The sequence below is a fragment of the Uranotaenia lowii genome, chromosome 1, assembly GCF_029784155.1.
Source record: "Uranotaenia lowii strain MFRU-FL chromosome 1, ASM2978415v1, whole genome shotgun sequence".
Classification (NCBI taxonomy): domain Eukaryota; kingdom Metazoa; phylum Arthropoda; class Insecta; order Diptera; family Culicidae; genus Uranotaenia; species Uranotaenia lowii.
The window spans coordinates 98,854,691-98,874,794 of NC_073691.1; the positions used below are offsets into that span (position 1 = coordinate 98,854,691).

Genomic DNA, 20,104 nt, shown 5'->3' on the forward strand with positions numbered 1-20,104 from the left:
CTAATTCAGGCCACACATTTGTATGACTCGATGATCTTTCGATATTTCCTGACAGCCAGAGACCAACTGCCTGTAGACGAAAAGCACATGAGAAGGCTTCCTGTTTTAGGAACAAGTGTAGAGGTTTGATAGAAAACAGAGCCTCTAGTGCTGCAGTAGGAGTTGTAGTGAACGATCCGGACATCCCCAAAAGACACATTCTTTGAAGGTGATTTAGTTTAGTCCGAACTGTTGCAACTTCTCCTTTCTGCCACCACACTAGACATCCATAGGCCAGAATTGGTCTTACTATTGTGGAGTAAATCCAGTGAATATGTTTGGGTTTGAGTCCCCAGTTTTTTCCGATTGCACGTCGGCATTGTCCGAAGGCCATGCATGCTTTTTTGATTCTGAATTCGATGTGATCAGACCAGTTTAATTTGGAGTCAAGAATGACACCCAAATATTTAACTTGATTAGACACGGTGATTTCGGAACCATAAAACAGCAGAGGGCGCACCCCGCGGGAGATACGTTTTTTAGTAAATAAAACAATATTAGTTTTTAGAGGATTAACTGAAAGTTCTACATGAGAACACCATCGTTCAACAGAGCGCAGAGCTTGTTGCATTATATCAAATAATGTGCTTATGCACAAACCTCTTACCAGCAGAAGATAATCATCTGCGAATCCATAGGTTGGTATTCCACGGTCATTGAGTTTTCTCAACAAGCCGTCTGCAACTAGGTTCCACAAAAGAGGTGATAGTACACCTCCCTGTGGGCAACCCCGTGTGCTAACTTTTGTTATTGAAGCCTGTCTTAAAGACGAATGAAGATTCCTGTTACTTAGCATTGCGCTAATCCAGTTAGTTATAACACTAGGCACTCCATGAAGTAGTGCCGCATCCATTATTGATGTAAACGAGACATTATCAAATGCTCCTTCTATGTCTAGAAATGCTCCTAGACATGATTCTTTCTGTGAAAAACTATTTTCAATATTATGTACTACGTTGTGCAGAAGAGTTAATGTTGATTTTCCTGTTTGGTATGCATGTTGTGTCGCATTAAGCGGATGTTGGACAAGGCATTCTTGCCTGATATGATGATCAATTATACGTTCAAGTGCTTTTAATAGAAATGAACTTAGACTAATAGGACGAAAGCTTTTGGCTTCGTCGTATGATGATCGTCCCCCTTTAGGGATGAATTTCACGGCTATCTGCCGCCAAAGTTTAGGAATATATCCATGAGCAAAACTGCTTATCATTATTTTTCTTAATATGTGTTTGAAATGATCGAAACCTTTTTGAAGCAAAACTGGAAATAAACCGTCACTTCCAGGAGATTTGTATTGAGCAAAACCATCGATTGCCCATTTGATCGATTCTGTAGTAACTATTTTCCGAGCAAAATGCAAGGAATCTAGACTTCCAGAAAAGAACTCAGGCTCTATCGATGAATCTTGATCAACACATCCTGGAAAGTGAGTATTGAATAGACAACTTAATGTTTCTTCGTCGTTTGATGTATAATCACCACTAGGGGTTTTAAGGTATGAAACCTGATAATCTTTTGATTTGGCTAAGACTTTATTTAATCTACTCTCTACTCTAGCTTCGTGCAAGCTTGAAATGTTTGTGCAGTAGCTCTGCCAACTTGAGCGTTCGGCAGCTCTTGTTGCTTTCCGGTAAGCTCTGCGAGCCAACTTGAAAGCATCAAAACCTTCCGTGCGCCTTCTGTTCCAAGAGCGTCTGCAGTTTTTTCGTAATTTACTGAGATTTGAGTTCCACCATGATGTACTGTTTTTGTTGAATTTCAACGTTCGTAAGGGACACGCTTCTTCATAAGAATTCAAAATAATTTCGGTGGTTTTTGCAACCACTTCATCCAACTCGAGAGGAGTAGTAATTTCAGGTGTATATCCATGAAATTTAGTAGCAAGGTGCTCCAAATATAGGTCCCAATTAGTTGTTCTTGGGTTTCTGAATGTAATTGTTTCTAAAAACTCACCTGAGTGTTCAAAATAGATAAACCTGTGGTCAGAAATCGATTCTTCGTTAGGCACATGCCAATTTGAAATTTCCTGAGAAATTGTCCTAGAACAAAGTGTGATGTCAATCACCTCTTCTCTGTCACACCTAACAAAAGTTGGTTTATTTCCTACATTTAGAATTTCTAAATCAGTGCTGCTTAAATATTCCATTAAATTTAAGCCTCTCAGATTGATATCTGAGCTACCCCATACAAAATGATGAGCATTGGCATCACAGCCTATTAAAAGAGGTATATTTTGTGATTCACAGAATGAAATGACATTTTTTACATCATCCGTAGGGGATGATTGTTCATATGGTGAGTATGCTGAACAGTAGACGTATTTTCTATCAGGCAGCGAAACCTGAACGACGCAAATATCTCTTGTTGTTAGATTGGGTATAAGTGTTGCATTTAAAGAATTGTTTATCAATATACATGCACGAGGCATTATTCGGGCATTAGTCATTCCAATTACACTGAACACAGTAAAGTTTGGTTTGAGCAAATTCCCTAAGTAAAAAGTTCCATTTCGGAAATAGGGTTCTTGGACCAAGGCGACCCAAGTAACCAATAAGCCGTGTTAAATGGCTCTAAGTTGGCATTATAGTATGATATAGAAAAAGGTGAACTGAGCCAAATAGCTCTGTGTTTCACTAAAGGGCTGATCAAAAGCCGGTTTTGGCCTGCAAATCGGCTGATATACGGCCTAAAGGGAAATGTCAAAATATTTTGCCAGTGGGTACAACCCACTGGTTAAAAAAATAAAAAAATTTGTTTGTTTTTTTTTCTGTCTGTTTCCCCCTTGAGCTGCTCCATTTTCTGTCTTCCTCCTTTTTTCATATGCTGATGATTTTGTTTCTATCGAACGATATCCTGTTGATGGGACGAGGAATCGAACTCCTGCCTTTGCATTTAACAGTGCCTTTGCCACATATGCCATCGCATCCATGCATCAAACTTGGAAAATTTGGCATATATAAACTTATATGTACTCTTGCTTCCCCTTTTACGAAACAAAGAAAGAAAGAAAAACAGCAGTATTGGTTTTGAATTTTAGAACGTTTTATTACTGTATTAGATATTTGTTTTTTTGTCCCCGATTAACACAGAACATAAAATTTTTACAACAAGAATAACACTTTTCGGACAATCGGCATTAGGATTCGTAAGTGATTTGGTTGTTGAATAACAACTTTCACCATGATCACATAAAAATTACACTTTTTAAACACAAAACAGTTTGGTAAATTTTGTCGCTCCTCCAGAAGCAATCGACCGGTACTCTCAGGAGACAGGGTACAACAAACGGGGCAGGTTTTCTTCGGCCGAATCAAGATAGTACCTATTCCATTTCCATTGAGAATTTACAAACAAGGGCCGTTCTGATGTTCCTGAGCTTCTGGGGTAAGTCACCGGCCACCGATCGTCCACCGACTAGTAGAGCAGCTTGGAGTTCTCAAAACCGTGCGAGAGAATTTTTTTGTGCTCCGTTCCCGGTTCCGAATATGGTTTTCACCGGAACAATAAACTTTTTTCTCAGTAAGTAGACAGCTGGATTGCAAGTTGCTATTATTTTTGTTGCAGTAATTATTTTGTGTTTACATTTCATTGAAAATGACAACCACAAGCCCGTTATTGGCACTTAAATTCGCCCTCTTAGCTTAAATGAGGCTTATTGGAAATTCGAGTGTCACATGGCCTATCGGCATTGGTTAATATTATTTACAGCTTATTGGCACTGAAATGCTGTTATGTGTCTCTTTTGAGGCTTAAAACAGTGCTTAATGGTTTGCTGGGGATTGATGCAGTTCCATTAAGGATTAAACGACATAAGTTCAGTGTAGCGGTTCTTTTGTGCTGCAGATTTATCTGTGCAACCTTAATAGAAAGCATTTCTATCAAAGAATTCCACACATCACACACAAGAACCTCTGCACCTTCATATCGACGCATGAAGCGGGGTATCCCATACAGGATGAAAATTTTAAAATCGTGTGTATAATCTGAATCCCACGAGTTGCCAGGAAAAATACGGCCCTTTGCACCAGTGCCTGGCTATAGTGCAGACCTTAACAACGTTCTGCTTAAGATAGGATTATTATACACCCTCCTACCCCCACTTTGGGGCCCGCAGGCACAGAACCACCTTGAAGCGGGTGTTTACAAAATTTAGGAGAATACAACTCGTGCATGCGCATTAATAGCAATAAGCACAATTGGTGAATCCTCCCTGAAGAAACTTGGCTTGGAACCAAGCCAAGGTTCCCCCCTCCCAATGTGATAGTCGCATTTGAAGAATGACTAACGCATATGGGAAGTACTGGATAAGTCGCCTTTTACGACGTGGACCAGTATCCCAGTGGTAGTATTCTATAAGCCGCCACCACACAGCCGTTTCGGTCACCTCCAACCTAGACAGCCATTTTCGGATTGTTTCGATGGACGGAAGGGTGAAAAATTTTCTCATTTGGCGATACGCTTTACACGAACAATAATGTAAAACTACGGCAATGTTTTTCAGCCTATCCGAAAATCTGGCTCCTGGCAATTTTCTTGTTTTGTTCTTTTGTAGCTCTTGAAGCAAGGGATCCGTCAAACAATCTGTTTTCGATTGAAGCTCTAACTTCAAGCTTCCTATCTTGTTTTTCAGATTGACGATCTGAGCTTTTAGTTTACTGCACAGCAAAAATTATTTTCTGTAAAATTACAGTAAATGTCCTGTAACAAAAAGGAGCAGGACATCTACCGTTATTTTACAGGTCGAGGACATTTATTTTTCAGTGACCATACAAAATTACAGGCCTATAAATTCAAATGACCTGTAATCACTGACCATGGTGGTGGTGCTGTGGTCAGTGCTGTAATTGCATGCGACCTGTATTTGCAAATGACCTGTATTTCCAAGCTACCTGTAATATGCACGTAATTAATTTTTTTTTTTGATTTACTATAATACAGTGAAATTTCAATGTTGAATAAAACAAAATGTTATTCGCATATACATAATTTATTTATTACCTATATAAACCAGCTGAAAGCTGAAAATCTCTATAATTAAGATAATAAAAAAATTATTACCATTCACATTCTATAAGAAAACAGGAACAGGAAGAAGTTTGGCGACATTTTGATTCGAAAAGATCCAAGCAATTTACTAGTAAGTTTTAAAAAGTAAAGTCAAAATACATATATTAACCGATGTCTTGTAACCGATGTTTTGTAATTTCGGTTATTTCCGTTTTCATTTTTTCTATCTTATTTCAAACCGACAATTCTAAAATATGTAAGACTTTTCTAGGGACTCTTATTAGCCTTTATAGAACTACGGAGCCTCAAATCACATCAATAATCTAACAAACTTACAGGGTGATCATATTATCGGCAAGCTGCAAAACTAGCGCATTACCTTAGCTCGATTAGCTTAGTATTTATAAATCAAATGTTCAAAGGCCATAAGAAGAAATCGTGTTCAACTCAACGATGACTGAAGTGGCAACCGAAAATTGAGTGTCTGCAAAAACTCCCGAATAGAAAAACATTGTGAAAAGACCATGAATTTCATTTTCAAAATATTTGGGACTGTAAATTTTCATGGTTCTATTATAGTTTTTATTATTTCTTTCATAAGTATATATTAAATTAAAACGCTTTTTTGTGTTTTGTTTACTTTATTAATAAAACATCATTATAAAACAAACGTTTATGCTATTAATGTACAATAAAAAAAACTTACTTTTTTACTTTCACTATCACTTGTTCACTCACTCATTAAAAACACTCATTAAATCACGTACTACTAGGTCATTTCTTCGTGACGTTTCCAGAAGCTGCGGAGGCACGATTCGATTTTCTCGGCTGTTCTTTGAAATGCACTCTATGTTTTTGTGTAATACCTGGAAGAGAATTGTTTTCCTTCATTACTATAGCCATAAGATTTAAAAATAATCTCACCTGAACTATTGCCAGTACTATCATGGTAACGGGTGATCAACGGGAGCTATTTCTTCCAGCCAGAGAATGCTCTGACCGTCAATTTCTACTGCAAACCGGCCAGTTGAAATTAACCACGTTCTGTACTTGTTTTGTTTTTCCGAACAAAATGGCGCGCTTTATAAGTCACTGCACGAAAAAATGGAATTGTATAAAAAGAGCAGAAATTAACCAATGTTCGATATCGTTTGGATTTTAATTCTACCATAAAGTACGCAGTAACAATAATAATCACCAGAAAATTAATGTGATACTGTGCTTCTGACATTTTCGAGCACTATGAAATATTTTGAATCAACGATATACTTCACGGTGACTTTAAATACTATTGTGGTTTCAAAATCTAATGTGGTTGACAGAGATTTAGATATTACAATGAAGTTTATTGTTAAGTTGAATATTGTGGTTCGGTTATATTAATACCATGGTCTTGGCTATTCGGGCTATCATCAAGTGGGACATAATTTCCAGTTCCGGAAAAATATTATCGTAATAAGTATTGAACGATCTTCTTCTTGAGCTGTTCGAATTCCTCGGCTTAGAAATGTGAGTTGCAAATAGACTTAAAGTAATGATTAATTATTATTAACTTGCCGGAACAACTTAGGCCTGAATGTTTCCATAAATTTTGAAGCATGACACAACCTTCGGGGGATCAATGGCAACAGTTGCTAGCTGCGCGATTCGCTGATGTGTTTTCTTTTATCCGGCCATTTCGCTTGCAGACGGGTTGAACTGTACCGGTGTCAGAATCATGTTCACTGTGTTCTGAAATTATCATTCAAAATTAGCTTACTCATCTTAAAGAAAAACTATACACTACAAATGATTGAATTCACCTTTCCCGATGCGTTTCAATTGAGATTCATGGTTTGTTTTCCTATTGGAGTACCAAAAACTCCCATTGGAAGCAGGATGACGTAGCTTGGTGGAATGTTTCATGAGCTTTTGTATACCTTTTCTTCCAAATTCCGTCTCCGATTTTCCAGATTCTTCCTTTCATTTTGGAACAAGCATTTTACGGTTATCTACAATAAATAAATTTTGTTGAAAAATAGTCTTGGCTTGATTTCTGCCGGGATAAATCACTTACCTTTAGATACTTGAACATCTCTGGATCGTTGATAATATCCCGCTGCCCAGAAAGATTACTGCTTTTACCCTGGGCCTTTGCAAGGTTTCGTCATGGAAGGTTCAGACATTTTTGGGTCTGTTCTCCAGCTACTTGCGATCAGTTTGAGAAGATGATGTCCAAACTGTTTTTTCATGCAGAACCAGCACTATTCTACAGCTGGTCGCAAGAATGAATACAAGGTAACAAACAAACGGTGAACAAACTTCCGACCATCGTTCACGGTAGTTTCTTCTATTGAGGCAGCTACCGGAGTTGCTCCGGCTCGGCAGCCGGCACAAAACAGAACCGAAACAAAACTTCTTCTTCTTTTCCTCTTAAACCGTCCGCGCACGCAACTTTTGACGTTTCCTTCTTGGTGCCTGACTGGGATGCCAGGAGCACCTAAATATGTGCAATTGAAAATTATTGTACGTCACATAATTTAAAGACACGTAATTTTGTTTCGACCCGTAAAATTACGGTACATGTCATGCTCCTTTTTGTTACAGGACATGTGCTGTAAATATAAATAGTTTTTCAATTACTTTCGGACGAATCAATTTAAAATTACGCGGTTCTTTAATTACAGGTTGTTTTATTTTAAAGGAAGTCGTTTTCAATGACACGTGTAATAGTCATTATTTTTTTCTGTGTGGTTTGCTTCTGCTTGCTCCTTAACTTCTTTTTAAGCTCAATACGCTGGCTTTCAGAAATTGTCAACTGATTCATCAGACCAACAATATCAGGCACAACATTATAGTCATGATCATGATTATATGCAGCTGTTTTTTCAATGCTTCGTTATTGAGGGGTATTAAATTGTCAAATTCAAGATCGGAAGATTTGCACTCTGCTTCTCCTGCAACATCAACGTTCCAGATATTTTCATCCAAATGTTCTTCAAAACTTGGTAGCTCAAAAGATTCTATCTCAACCTCACAATCCAGAAAATGTGGGGGAAACAGTGATGGTCGTGAGGACAAATACAAGCTAGAAAAGAGTTTTTTTTTCATTTAAGTAATAAGACAATCTTTTATTCTGAAAGTTTACCCTTGTGATTTGTTCTGTACGTTGAAAAAGTCACTGTCAACGAAATGTCGTGAACAAATCACACTATTTTCGGTGATGTCGGGGTTTTTACAGAAGCTAACCCAAGCTTCATTAGGCCTAAAAATCACAAATTTATTGGTGCAAACATTCATCTTCAAATTCATCTTACCTTTGGGCAGCATAGATACGGTAAAATGAGTGTGAAGAAGCACCATGTGTATAAACTGGGCAACCGCTAACAGCACAGTATACACGACCCATTATTCACGAAACGTAATAATATAAAAGAGTTAACAAAATAAAAATGATACCCGAAGAACGTTTTCACTTGATTCACAACAGTTTGAAATTCAATCTGTATTATTGTTGTTATCATCTACGACACTGCTAAGAATTTTTATACTTTTCAGTGTGAAATCAATCCTAATTTTTTTTTCTTTGGTATATGAAAAATATTTAAGGAATTATTTGGACATTGAACTGTAAGGAATGGATAAATTATATCGATATTAATAAATCGTTGCTAACAGTTGATCACCCCTCGTCACGACAGGTTACATTCCCGATCGTTCCTCTCTCGAACTGTTCACACTCACACTAGTTTCCTTCCTTCCCTTTTTTTTTCCTTGTAGGGGAGAGCCCACTGCGACCAGTAATTGATCTATTGTGGTAATTACCCCGCGTTACTGTATGCTATCAGGCTCACCTGCACTATGGGTTGAAGTGACAGTTGATTGCTGATTAAGCATTTTATCCCAATCGGGTATGATATCAAAGATGTATGATATAACCTTCTTAGGGCTGATATTGTGTCGCCAGTCCAGCGCTGTAAAATCAGTTGAGCGACAATGGATTTTTTTCGGAGTAGGTACGTTAAACCTAACGTCGGAAGTAGTGCGCTGGAATCGCACGGTGACCCGGCATCCAGCGCACTACTTCCGACGTTAGGTTTAACGTACCTACTCCGAAAAAAATCCATTGTCGCTCAACTGATTTTAAAGTTTTTCCCTGTAACGACAATATGCAACCATATGTCTTGTGCGCTTATTAACTTTGCCCCAAGTACACGCTCTCTCCTATTTAGGAGGGCGCAGCAGTTGCATAGAAGATGCTCTGCAGTTTCTTTTTCGAACCCGCAGAACCGACAGTCATCGTATTGAATAATGTTTATCCGTTTTAGATGTTGTTTTGATGGACAATGTCCGGTCAAGAGACCTGTGTAAGTACTTAACTCGTGCTTACTTACACGGAGAAAAAAGACGACAGTTGTTTCAATTATTTCAGCTTGTTTTATCAATAATCAAAATGCAGTTGGTTTTTTCGCATTCAACTTCTTATATAATAGAATCAACTACAAACTTCTAATTGTCCTTACGCAATCAACTATCAATATAATGCATTCAACTGTATGATTTATTTTATGCGTTCAACTATAAATACAATAGATTCAACTACAAACTGCTGATTGACCTTATGCAATCAACTATGAATATAATAGATTCAATTGTAATGGTATAATTGATTCAATTGTAATGGTATAATTGATTCAACTTTAGATATGATAGATTCAACTACAATTGTATGGTTGATTATAGGCAATCAACTATAAATATAATAGATTCAACTGTAGTGGTATAATTGATTCAACTGTAAATATGATAGATTCAACTGTAGTGGTATAATTGATTCAATTGTCAATATGATAGTCAATATCATTGATTTTAGGCATTCAACTATAAATATAATAGATTCAACTGTACACGGAAGATAAAACGTAAAGTTAAAACAATTTTTCGAACTAGTCATTCTAATTATAAAAGTGTATTTAATTTAATTACATCTATGAAAAATTCAAATATTTATAAAGTTGATTTTTTTTAATTAGGTGGATTTTAGCATATATTTGAGTTTTCTTGTATGAGAGTGCAGAAAATCCAGTAGAAAAAAAGAAGAAATTCGCAACAAATCGCAACAAAGATTATGAAGTTGACGGATCCGTCTCACGGTTGGACTCTCACCTACCGACCACAACCAGCGCATCGGCATGTCCGGCATGCGTTACACCCGCTGAAAAAGTGCAGGTAAGGTTTTGTTCCTGACAAACGGTCAGAAGAGGCAGCAACATAAAAAAAAAATTCCTTCATCCACAGAAGCTCGCCCGCTAGTGATTGGTTCCTGATGGCGGCGACAACCAATTACGAGGATGGGGATCATTTGGTTGGACGTGATTTGGCACGGGTCAGTTGTCAGTAGCTGCTGGATGCTGGATTTTTACGGTGAGAACCAAAATTCCGTTTTTTTCGGTGAGTTCCGCCTGATATTCTTTCATTTTTTTTTCTTTTGTAGGTGGCTAACCTTCCCGGAAGGACACTCTGGTCAAACAATTTGATGTGCGCATATGAAATTCCTCTTATGTTCCTACGGTTCCAGCTCCAGGATCACCCCAGATGATTTTTGAAAGTTTACAATTCTATTTTTTATGAGATTTTTTGAAATAAAGTACATGGAAGAAAGCAAAACATCACCCAAAATATTGTTATTGTAAAATAAACATAATTTAAATCTACAATATTTGAAATTGAACTCAAAAACTCAATCGTAGAATTAAAATAGAATCTATCATATTTATAGTAGAATCAACTATACCGATATAGTTGAATCAACTATACCGATATAGTTGAATCAACTATACCGATATAGTTGAATCTACTATACATATAGTTGAATGCATACAATCAATCATAAAATTATAGTTGAATCTATTATATTTATAGTTGAATGCTTAAAATCAATCATACGAATATAGTTCAATCTATTGTATGTATCGTTGAATGCAAAATTTCAATCAGATATTCTATTATATATATAATTGAAAATTTAATATTTATAGTTAGCCGAGAATTAATCAGAAATATGATTGAATATAAGTGAGTTATTGTTGGAAGTACTATACTTTTTTCTCCGTGTAGTTTCAACATGTTTTTGGAGAGTCGTGCGCTTGGTTCAATGAATCTTTTCGCCTGAGCTGCTCCCTCTGCTGTTCTCCAGTTGGAGACAATAGTGGTGCTTTCCCAGTTCTTGAGTTCCATATTCAAGGCACTCCTCGATACTCCGCAGAAAGGTTCAGGTCCAATAAACAGGCCCTGAGACCCTTCCCTAGCTAGCTGGTCTGCTTCTTCGTTCCCTAGGATACCGCAGTGGCCTGGAACCCAGAATAAAAATACTCTGTTTCGTATGGCCAGGTTTCTTAGTGCAACAATACACTCCCATACTAGCTTGGAGTAACATGTAAATGTACTTAGTGCTCGGAGAGCGGCCTGACTATCAGAGAATATATAGATACTTGTGTACCTGTACCCTCTTTTCAAACAGGCTAAAGTGCATTCTAGAATTGCTTGAACTTCTGCTTGGAATACTGTTGGCCAGTTTCCCATAGGAATTGAGATCCTGAGTCTAGGTCCGAACACCCCTGCCCCAGTTCTTTTATCCATTTTTGAACCATCAGTAAAGAATTTTATCGATCCGGAAGGAACCGTAGGCCCACCTGACTCCCACACGTCCCTATCGTTGATAGTTACATTGTATGGTATGTCTAGGTTGAAAACGGGCTCCATCCAGTCATCATTCTTTACAATAAGTGAGTTTATTTTAAATATCTTCAGAATTTTTAGGTGTCCTGTAAGATCCCCCTCATAGAGAGTTTTATGTTTGGAGAGTCTCAAAGCACTGCGTTCTGCCTCTAGTTCAATAAATTGATGTAGTGGCAGAATATTTAGTAGTGCATTAAGGGCCTCGTTTGATGTGCTTCGCATGGCGCCAGTTATAGCTAGGGTTGCTATTCTTTGAAGCTTCGCTAGTTTCTTCCGGGCCGTAGCTTGCACAGTTTTGGTCCACCATACTAAAGAAGCATAAGAGATTTTATGTCTTATTAGAGCAAACGCACCAATACGGGAGTGTACGCGGCCCGATTTTGCTCATTTCAGCGGACCGATTTTGGTATACACACTCTTTCGCGCACCGGGTGGAAGCATATTATTTTTAAATTGTGCATTGCACTGAGAAAACTTTAACAGAAAATATTAAATTAAATTTACTGATCGAATAAATTTTCGGAGTCGATAGTTTTTTCGCTTCAATTTCGGTTATTATCATTTTTATTAATAATTAATTATTATTATGCATAGCGATTGTTGGAGGTTATTCGACGAGTTAACTGTTAACTATCCGTTATGTGACGCCAAAGTCGACATGCTGGTTGAAGATACCATACAGCAGCAACAGGGCCACGCAGTTTCGAGCGACCAGCAACCGGGTCAGGTTGTGGATGCAGCACGAACTTTTGTGCAGTTGCAGCCGGAATCATCCGAAATTCAGCGGAACTTGTGCGAAATATGCCAGCTGCTGTGGAGTTCCACTATCAAACAGGAGGTTTTTCGCCGCTGTTCCAAGACTTTGGCTTCAGTGAGTCGGAACCATTTTCCCTGGTGCAGCGCAGCGAGAAGGAGGATTGTATGCGTCATTGCCCCGGTTCAAACCTATCTGCTAAAGATACTGCTCATGGCCCCGGTCAGACGGTGAAGTTTTTTCTTCTATCTGCTGCGTACTTTCCCAAGCTGTACGGAGGGTAGAAAAAAATTAAAAACAAAAAAAAAATCGCTAAATAAACAGTTTTTTCACTAACCTTTCGCTTACGTTGATGTTACTCGATGCTGGTCAATTGCAAGTTCTGCACTGTTCAAAGATATGCTAATTCCGACGACCACTCGGCTGCAAAGATCAAACTCTGGGCCACCGATTCCGAGGGCCTAAATTTTCACCTCTTTCGAGCCAGCACAGAATACTTCCAAAATGGCTCTATATAATCTTTGACACATTTCCGATCCCCCCGCGAACAAAATTCCGTCCGCACATTCGACCGAATCAAAAGAAGAGCCACAATGGCTTAATTAATTAACAAATTGTTTACCAAAATTACAAAATTTTAATAAACATCGTTTGTTGAACTTGCCTTAATTGGTAGATTTTTTTCAGTGCATGTTTGCTCTCGCCCCTTTCTAGTGAGCAAATTTGGTGATTTTGTCGGTCCCGACGGCAACGGCCCTATTTTGCTCACCCTCATACTAACCCCCGGTGCGGTATGAGAGTGATCAAACGCGTGAGCATTTTCACTATACTCGCGATTGCTGCGGATGCCCTTATAGCTGTAAATATCCAATGGATAATTTTCGGCCGTAGTCCCCATTTTTTCCCTACTCCTTTGAGGCAGACCCACAGAGATGCTGTAGCCTTGGCTATAACATGCTCTAATTGTGGGTTCCATGATAGTTTTGAGTCTAGTATGATTCCTAGATATTTCACTTGTGATTCGAAGTTTCCCGATAGGAAATTTGACAGTTGAAAAATTTCGCCGTTCACATATTTAGTTGGGTGCCGATTTAGTCTGGCTACGAATCACCCTACTAAATCATTGACCCTATTTAGTATGCCGATTAATCGGGCTACGCTTGAATATGAAATAGGTGCCATACTAAATCGGCTGATGAGTAGGCTCACACAATTACGCATGATTTGGTAGCACAATAAGTTGATCGACGTAATCGGGGGGGATCGGTCAATTTAGTAGGTTTTCGTAGGACTCTATTCAGTTGGCAAACTTTAAGCCTATTTAGTATGGAATGGTCATAACTGAATTAGTTTTTGACATGTGTTGTGTGATGGAGTTCATCGAAGGGAAAGCTTGGCCCACGGTTCGTCAGTGCTCATCAGCAGTTTGTTCGAGTGGCGAGCGGGTTTCTATCGGTTCCGTCATGACGGCGTCAACCTGACCAAGTTCCCGGACGTTTGCCGGGCATGCCTGAAGCCGTAATCGAAGGTGTTCATGATTCAGATGGATACATCGCTGACGACGCCCTCACCGTGGGTCAGTTTCTGGATGAGGTATCGGAGGTGAGTTGATGGAATAAAAAAGTTATTTTGGAAATTAGTTTGATTGTTTTCCTCTTATTTCAATAGAAAAACATTCAGCTCTCGAAATCCGTTTGTACCGGTTGGGTGGAAGAGCTGGAACGGATTTCCACCTTCAGGTGCGAATTGCTGTTGAGTCAGAAGTTTACGGAAGCCTTTGTAGATCGTTGGAGTTTTGCAGTGCTTGGATGGCAAGCTTCTCCACAGGATAGTTCGTTTCCCGACCGGCTACTGTAGGATGCTAGATTCAAAGATTCCGGCATTCTCATTGCCAAATGAGCCAGTTTGCAGGTTCGTGCCTCCACCATCAGGCTACCTGCCAAAAATTTACTTCGCCTAACATTTACATTTTTACTACAGAAAAATAAAAATACCTCTACTGGACTTGATACGAAAATGAACCATTTACATAAATCGCCCTATTTAGTCGGATGGTACTTTTGCGGTCAATCAATCCGGCTATTTAGTCGGATTGAGTTGGGTGGTAGGAAGAAAAATCAATTTTTGAGGTCAATCAATCCGGCTATTAAGTACGATTGGGTAGGGTGGTAGGAAAAAAATCGATGTTGGTGGTCAATCAATTCAGCTATCTAGTCGGATTGCGTAGGGTGGTAGGGAGAAAAATCAATTTTAACGGTCAATAAATCAGGCTATTTAGAACGATTTGGTAGGGTGGTAGAAAAACAATCGATTTTTGTGGTCAATCAATTCTGCTATTTAGTCGGATTGAGTTTGGTGGTACAAAGAAAAATCTATTTTTACTGTCAATCAATCCGGCTATTTAGTACGATTGGGTAGGGTGGTAGGAAAAACAATCGATTTTTGAGGCCAATCAATTCTGCTATTTAGTCGGATGGAGTCGGGTGGTTAATACTGAATAGCTCGTTTGATACTCCTATTAAATAGCTGAACGTCGAAAATCTCATCAACTTTATCGCTCTACTAATCAGGCGACTAAGTCGGTTCCTACACAATCATGCTACTCATCACCCTATTTGATAGGCCTACGAAATCGGCTTACTAATCGGCTGATGCCCAGCAAAAACTCCCATAAGCGACGTTGCAACAATAGGCCGATTAGTATGATCGAAAATCGGCCGACGCACCCTTCGCGAGCCGACTAAGTATGGTGAATAGTAGGGTGTATTTCCTATCGGGTTAGCACTTCCCCATCTAATGTTAGAGGTTTTAGTGCAGTTTTTCGTCTCGTAGTGAATGCTATCACAGTACACGCTCGTTTTCATTTAACCATTTACGGATGAAAGATAACCATTTTTTGTTTTTTGCTGAAGAACTTCCAATATGGTTATTTTCTATTATTTTTTTCCTATGAAATTTTAACCATTTTGGTAGTTCTCAAATGAAACCCACAAGATGGTTGAAAATTTCGCCATTTCATCGCCGCCATGTTGAAAGTAATTTGTTCTGCAGCCGGGTGCGTTCTGCATGGAAGAAAGAAATTCAAGCTTTTCTTCCACTTAGTAGTGAACATGATCCGAAGAACATCCTCTGGTCCAAAGGTAAGTCGTCAATTGTATTTTATATTCGAAATTGAGTCTGATGAAGATTTTTTTCCCCCTAATAGGATACCGAAATGTGGAAAGTTTGCCGGAACTGCAAATGCAGGATTTGCGAGCTTATAAGCCCGTTTAGCTGTACTGGATTCCACCTAATGTGACTCTGGAGCTGGCTTCGGATTATACGACTCAGCTGGAGCAACCGAATATACCCATAGCTGGTGTGATGCAGCGGAAAAGTGAAAACAGCAGCTAGAATATCAAGTTCCTATCCATGATCTGGATGCCAGTTGCCATTTAGGAATCATAATCCGACGAACATCCTTTGGTCCAGTAAGGTAAGTCTTCAATTATTGGTTATATTCGGAATTGAGTCTGATGAAGGTTTTTTTTTTCCTTTCTATAATAGGATGCCGAAATCTGAGGATCCTCAGATAATCGGGAGCTGAATATTAATCCGACCAGGTGCTGCGCAATTGTTCCACCAAGATAATTTGATGGTATGCGGTAATTTTCCGTACTATTTGGGGGGTCAGACTGCCGGAAAAACATCATCCGGCTGTGGAGTGTTGGAAACACCTCGCTGAACAACGGATTAGTGCTGTTGGTGCTGATCATCCGCTAGGAGCTCAACAGAATACCCTCAAAATGTTCTACTTGGACTTCTTCCGGAAAAGCATTTACCGGTCCCTATCGTTCCTGGCTATGTTTTGCGATCCCGGATCCTATTTTTCCGAATCACTAGCAGAGCCAAAGGATCGGGACAGTGAAAGCACAGAGAAGTGAAAGTAAGTGGTTCGATGCCGATTCACAACAAAAATCGTTGCATCTTTTCTCTGTATTTTTTTAAGAACATCTTAAAAATTATTAAATAAATAAAATGATGTGAAAAACATAAAATTTTTTAAATTTTATCTTTTTTTTGCGAAAAAACCGATTTGAACTATTTCTACATTAACATTCTCCCTCATTTTGCATTATGATTCAAAAACAACCATTTTTCAACTTCTCCTTCAGAATCCCATCCGTTTGAAAAATAACCATATTCGAACTTCTCCCTTAAAAGTCATTTTATGACTTCTCATGGAGAACTCATAAAATGACATTTCCCGGGAAAAGGTCAAAAATGGTTATTTTTGATTCGTAAATGGTTCAATTATTTCTAGCGTGTAGTTTTGGAAGGGTTTATATTCAATCCCTCTTCCCTGCCCCAGAATAGTGCGAAGTTTAGCGCAGATTGCATTCTATTTGACAACACGTTCTCATATTTTCCCCGAACTATTATAACTACGTCATCTGCAAAGCCAATAACTTCGAATGTGCTTCGAATCCCATAGATACAAGTTTGTTTAGGAGGTCATCCACGATCAGTGACCACAACAACGGAGATAGAACCCCACCTTGGGGACATCCCTTCGTTGGAGTGGCACTGATTGTAAGTCCTCCCAAGCTTGCATAAATGGTTCTATTTATTAGCATGGCACTAGTCCAGTCAACAATTGCTGTGTGGCACCCTCGTCTTTTCATAGCTGATTCGATTGAGTTGTGAGATGCGTTGTCGAATGCACCTTCAATGTCTAGAAAAGAAGCAAGTGCTATTTCTTTTGCCTCAATGGTCTTTTCTAGTTTTTGTGTTAAGGTATGTAGGGCCGTAACCGTAGACGTCCCTTTTTTGTAAGCGAACTGAAAATTGTTCAGTTTACTTAAGCTAAGATACCCAAGTAACAATTTTAGTTTTATAAGAAACTAAAAGGGTACTCCAAAACTGCGTTATAAAACAACGTTTAGTTATATAAACCCCATTAAAACATTTTTAAAACACTTACAAGTGTAAAAAGGCCCACCTACAGGAGGTTCTGGAGAACACATTACAAGTACCTTATAAAACCAGCTTTCGTGAAGAGCTGATGGTAGCTGTCAAATTTCAGTTTGATGGTTTTTTTATATCTTGACAGCGGTTTTGAAATTAAATAGAAAAAAAATGTGAAAAAAATTTCTGACAAAGTTACAAACAAAAAAGATGACCACATTTTGACAAAAAATAAAAGCATAATAAATAATCGATCAACCTAATTAAAATGTCTGATCTTTTTCGCATTACACAAGCACAAATCTGATGCGCTCGAAATTTTATCGGTTGATTTTTCGAAATACTAGTGAAAAAAACGTGCCCCAGTATAGTTTGGCGAAAATAAAAACTTTAATATATTAATATATATTTTTAAACATTATAAATGCATTCGAATTTCTGTTAAGATGCTCATTTTAAGTATCTACCACAAAAAATATGCAAATATGTTGTTAATTGCTGTAGTTTAAGGATAATAATTATTCACAATATTATAATTCATGAGAATTGAATATGTTCTAAAAATTTTTAATATTCCATCAGAAAATGGCGTTTTGGTTGACATGTTACTCGCACTTCAAGATAAATAAAAAAAACACCAGAATGCGATTCACTTTTTATTCAACAATTCATGTTTCACTGCCTTCGAATCCCGATTAGACCGTAGACCTGTAGTTGCTCCTTGGAAAATTCGTGAGACATCATTCCGGTATCTATTGGCACAGCTAGGCAGCAGCTCCAAAAGGCAAAACGACGTAAGAGGCTGTTTTTTCGGGTGTTTTGCCTCGGAATTAAAGCCATCCCCCGGAGCGCCACAGCTGCGCAGCAGTTCCGGCAGCTAATACGACGGCACAGCCGGTTTTCTATGGATGTGTTGCTGGAGCATCCGGAACCAATTGGTTAATATTAATTAATATATTAATATATTAATATATATTAATATATCACCCATGGATTTACAATTTGCGCTGACGGCTAAATTGTGGCCAGGCAAGGCAGAGGATCTGTCTGCATACTTTCTGATCTTACCTGCAGCAGTTAAAACAAAATTATTAGTTTTTTTTTTTTTTGTTAATTCTTTATTTGAAACGGCTCATACCTTTAGGCTTTAAGGAGCCAAACTCTTTTTGTTTTTTTTACAATAGTTTGCTTACTTCTAGTTCACTTTTTTTTAAAGAAAAGAAAATAGATAGGGAAATATGAAAATAAAAAGAATTATAGACGAAGATCAATAGCTTTAAGGAAAAGATATATTTCGAACATGTAGTCCAAGTCTATCACTGCCAGCACATCTCACTGGAACATAGGGTGGTTTTCCTCGGGCCCGAAGGAAGTCTATGAAATTCGTTCTAGCGACAAGATGGACCTCGCACGACCAAACAATATGCTCGATGTCGTGGTAACCTTGGCCGCAACTACACAAATTGCTGCCAGCAATATCAAAACGATAGAGTACCGCGTCTAAGGAACAATGATTGGACATGAGACGGGAAAATATACGAATAAAATCCCGACTCAGGTCCAATCTATTAAACCATGGTTTAAGGCTTACCCTTGGGATAATCGAGTGCAGCCACCGACCACTCCAAATCCTGTTGATTCCTCTATAAGTGATCCATCAGTAAAGTACAATTTATCAGCATCGACGTGTCTATATTTAGCTTCGAAAATTCTTGGAATCAGAAGTGGACGATGCGGATCCGGGATTCCACGAATTTCCTGCTGCATAGACAAATCAAACTGGACAGAAGAATTATCGTAGTCTGGGCTACAAACACGAGCTGGAGAATACGAAGAAGGGTTTACCTGCATTGACATGAGGACATGGTATATAGACATAAATCTTGTATGAAAATTTTGCTCAAGTAACCTTTCAAAATTAACGATCACCAATGGGTTCATGACCTCACACCTAATGAGGAACCGGAGTGACAGTAGATTGAATCGATCTTTCAAAGGGAGTATTCCTGCCAAAACTTCAAGACTCATGTTGTGCGTAGAGGGCATACAGCCCAAAGCGATGCGAAGACAACGGTATTGGATACGCTCGAGTTTTATGAGGTGAGTTTTGGCAGCCGACTGGAAACAGAAGCTACAAAATTATTAGTTATTGACAAGATAAATTATAAAATGATGAAAAATTTACCTTTGATTGTTGAAACAGAACCAAAATCCTGCTGTTTGTTTTCTTGTTCTTCTTCTAATTGTGACTCCAATCAGCTGTTCGTTGACACGCTTGACACTTGACGTTTTATGTCATTTTGGCAGAGTTTTATAGCGAGGTTTTGAAATTGCTTTATAGCGACTTTCAAAACCGCTATATACACAGTAAACGAAAATTACCGAGTTCGGTAATTTATTTCACAGAAACAGCCCTTTGACGGAAAAGAATAGTAGGACCACTAGAAAGATTAGTAGGATTCCTACTAGCCGTCTCATTGTTTTCTAGTGGAAAATGGCCCAACCGATACAGTAGAAATGACATTCCCGGTTCAGAATGACAGTTCTCGTTGACATCTGCCATTGTTTGATAGTATTGGTGTGATAGGTTTTTGCTTATGTGTGAGTGTATTGAAAAATGGCAGTGCATATGTATGT

The 20,104-nt window shown here is 38.4% G+C and overlaps 3 long non-coding RNA genes across 4 annotated transcripts; 2 read left to right on the forward strand and 1 right to left on the reverse strand.

Moving 5' to 3' along the window:
- Positions 1-5,670: 5,670 nt before the first annotated feature.
- On the reverse strand, positions 5,671-19,634 carry LOC129744996 (uncharacterized). 2 transcript variants are annotated; one of them, XR_008737059.1, is made up of 4 exons: positions 19,377-19,634; positions 19,059-19,312; positions 5,974-6,141; positions 5,671-5,915 (listed from the first exon to the last, which is right to left on the reverse strand). It is a non-coding gene; the product is annotated as an uncharacterized LOC129744996 (long non-coding RNA). The 2 variants fall into 2 exon arrangements; XR_008737058.1 differs by having other exon boundaries at positions 19,059-19,620.
- LOC129744984 (uncharacterized) lies at positions 10,073-10,698 on the forward strand. The gene is made up of 3 exons (XR_008737056.1): positions 10,073-10,257; positions 10,327-10,452; positions 10,523-10,698. It is a non-coding gene; the product is annotated as an uncharacterized LOC129744984 (long non-coding RNA).
- LOC129745020 (uncharacterized) lies at positions 15,379-16,587 on the forward strand. Its single transcript, XR_008737062.1, has 3 exons — positions 15,379-15,660; positions 15,726-15,995; positions 16,067-16,587. It is a non-coding gene; the product is annotated as an uncharacterized LOC129745020 (long non-coding RNA).
- Positions 19,635-20,104: the final 470 nt, after the last annotated feature.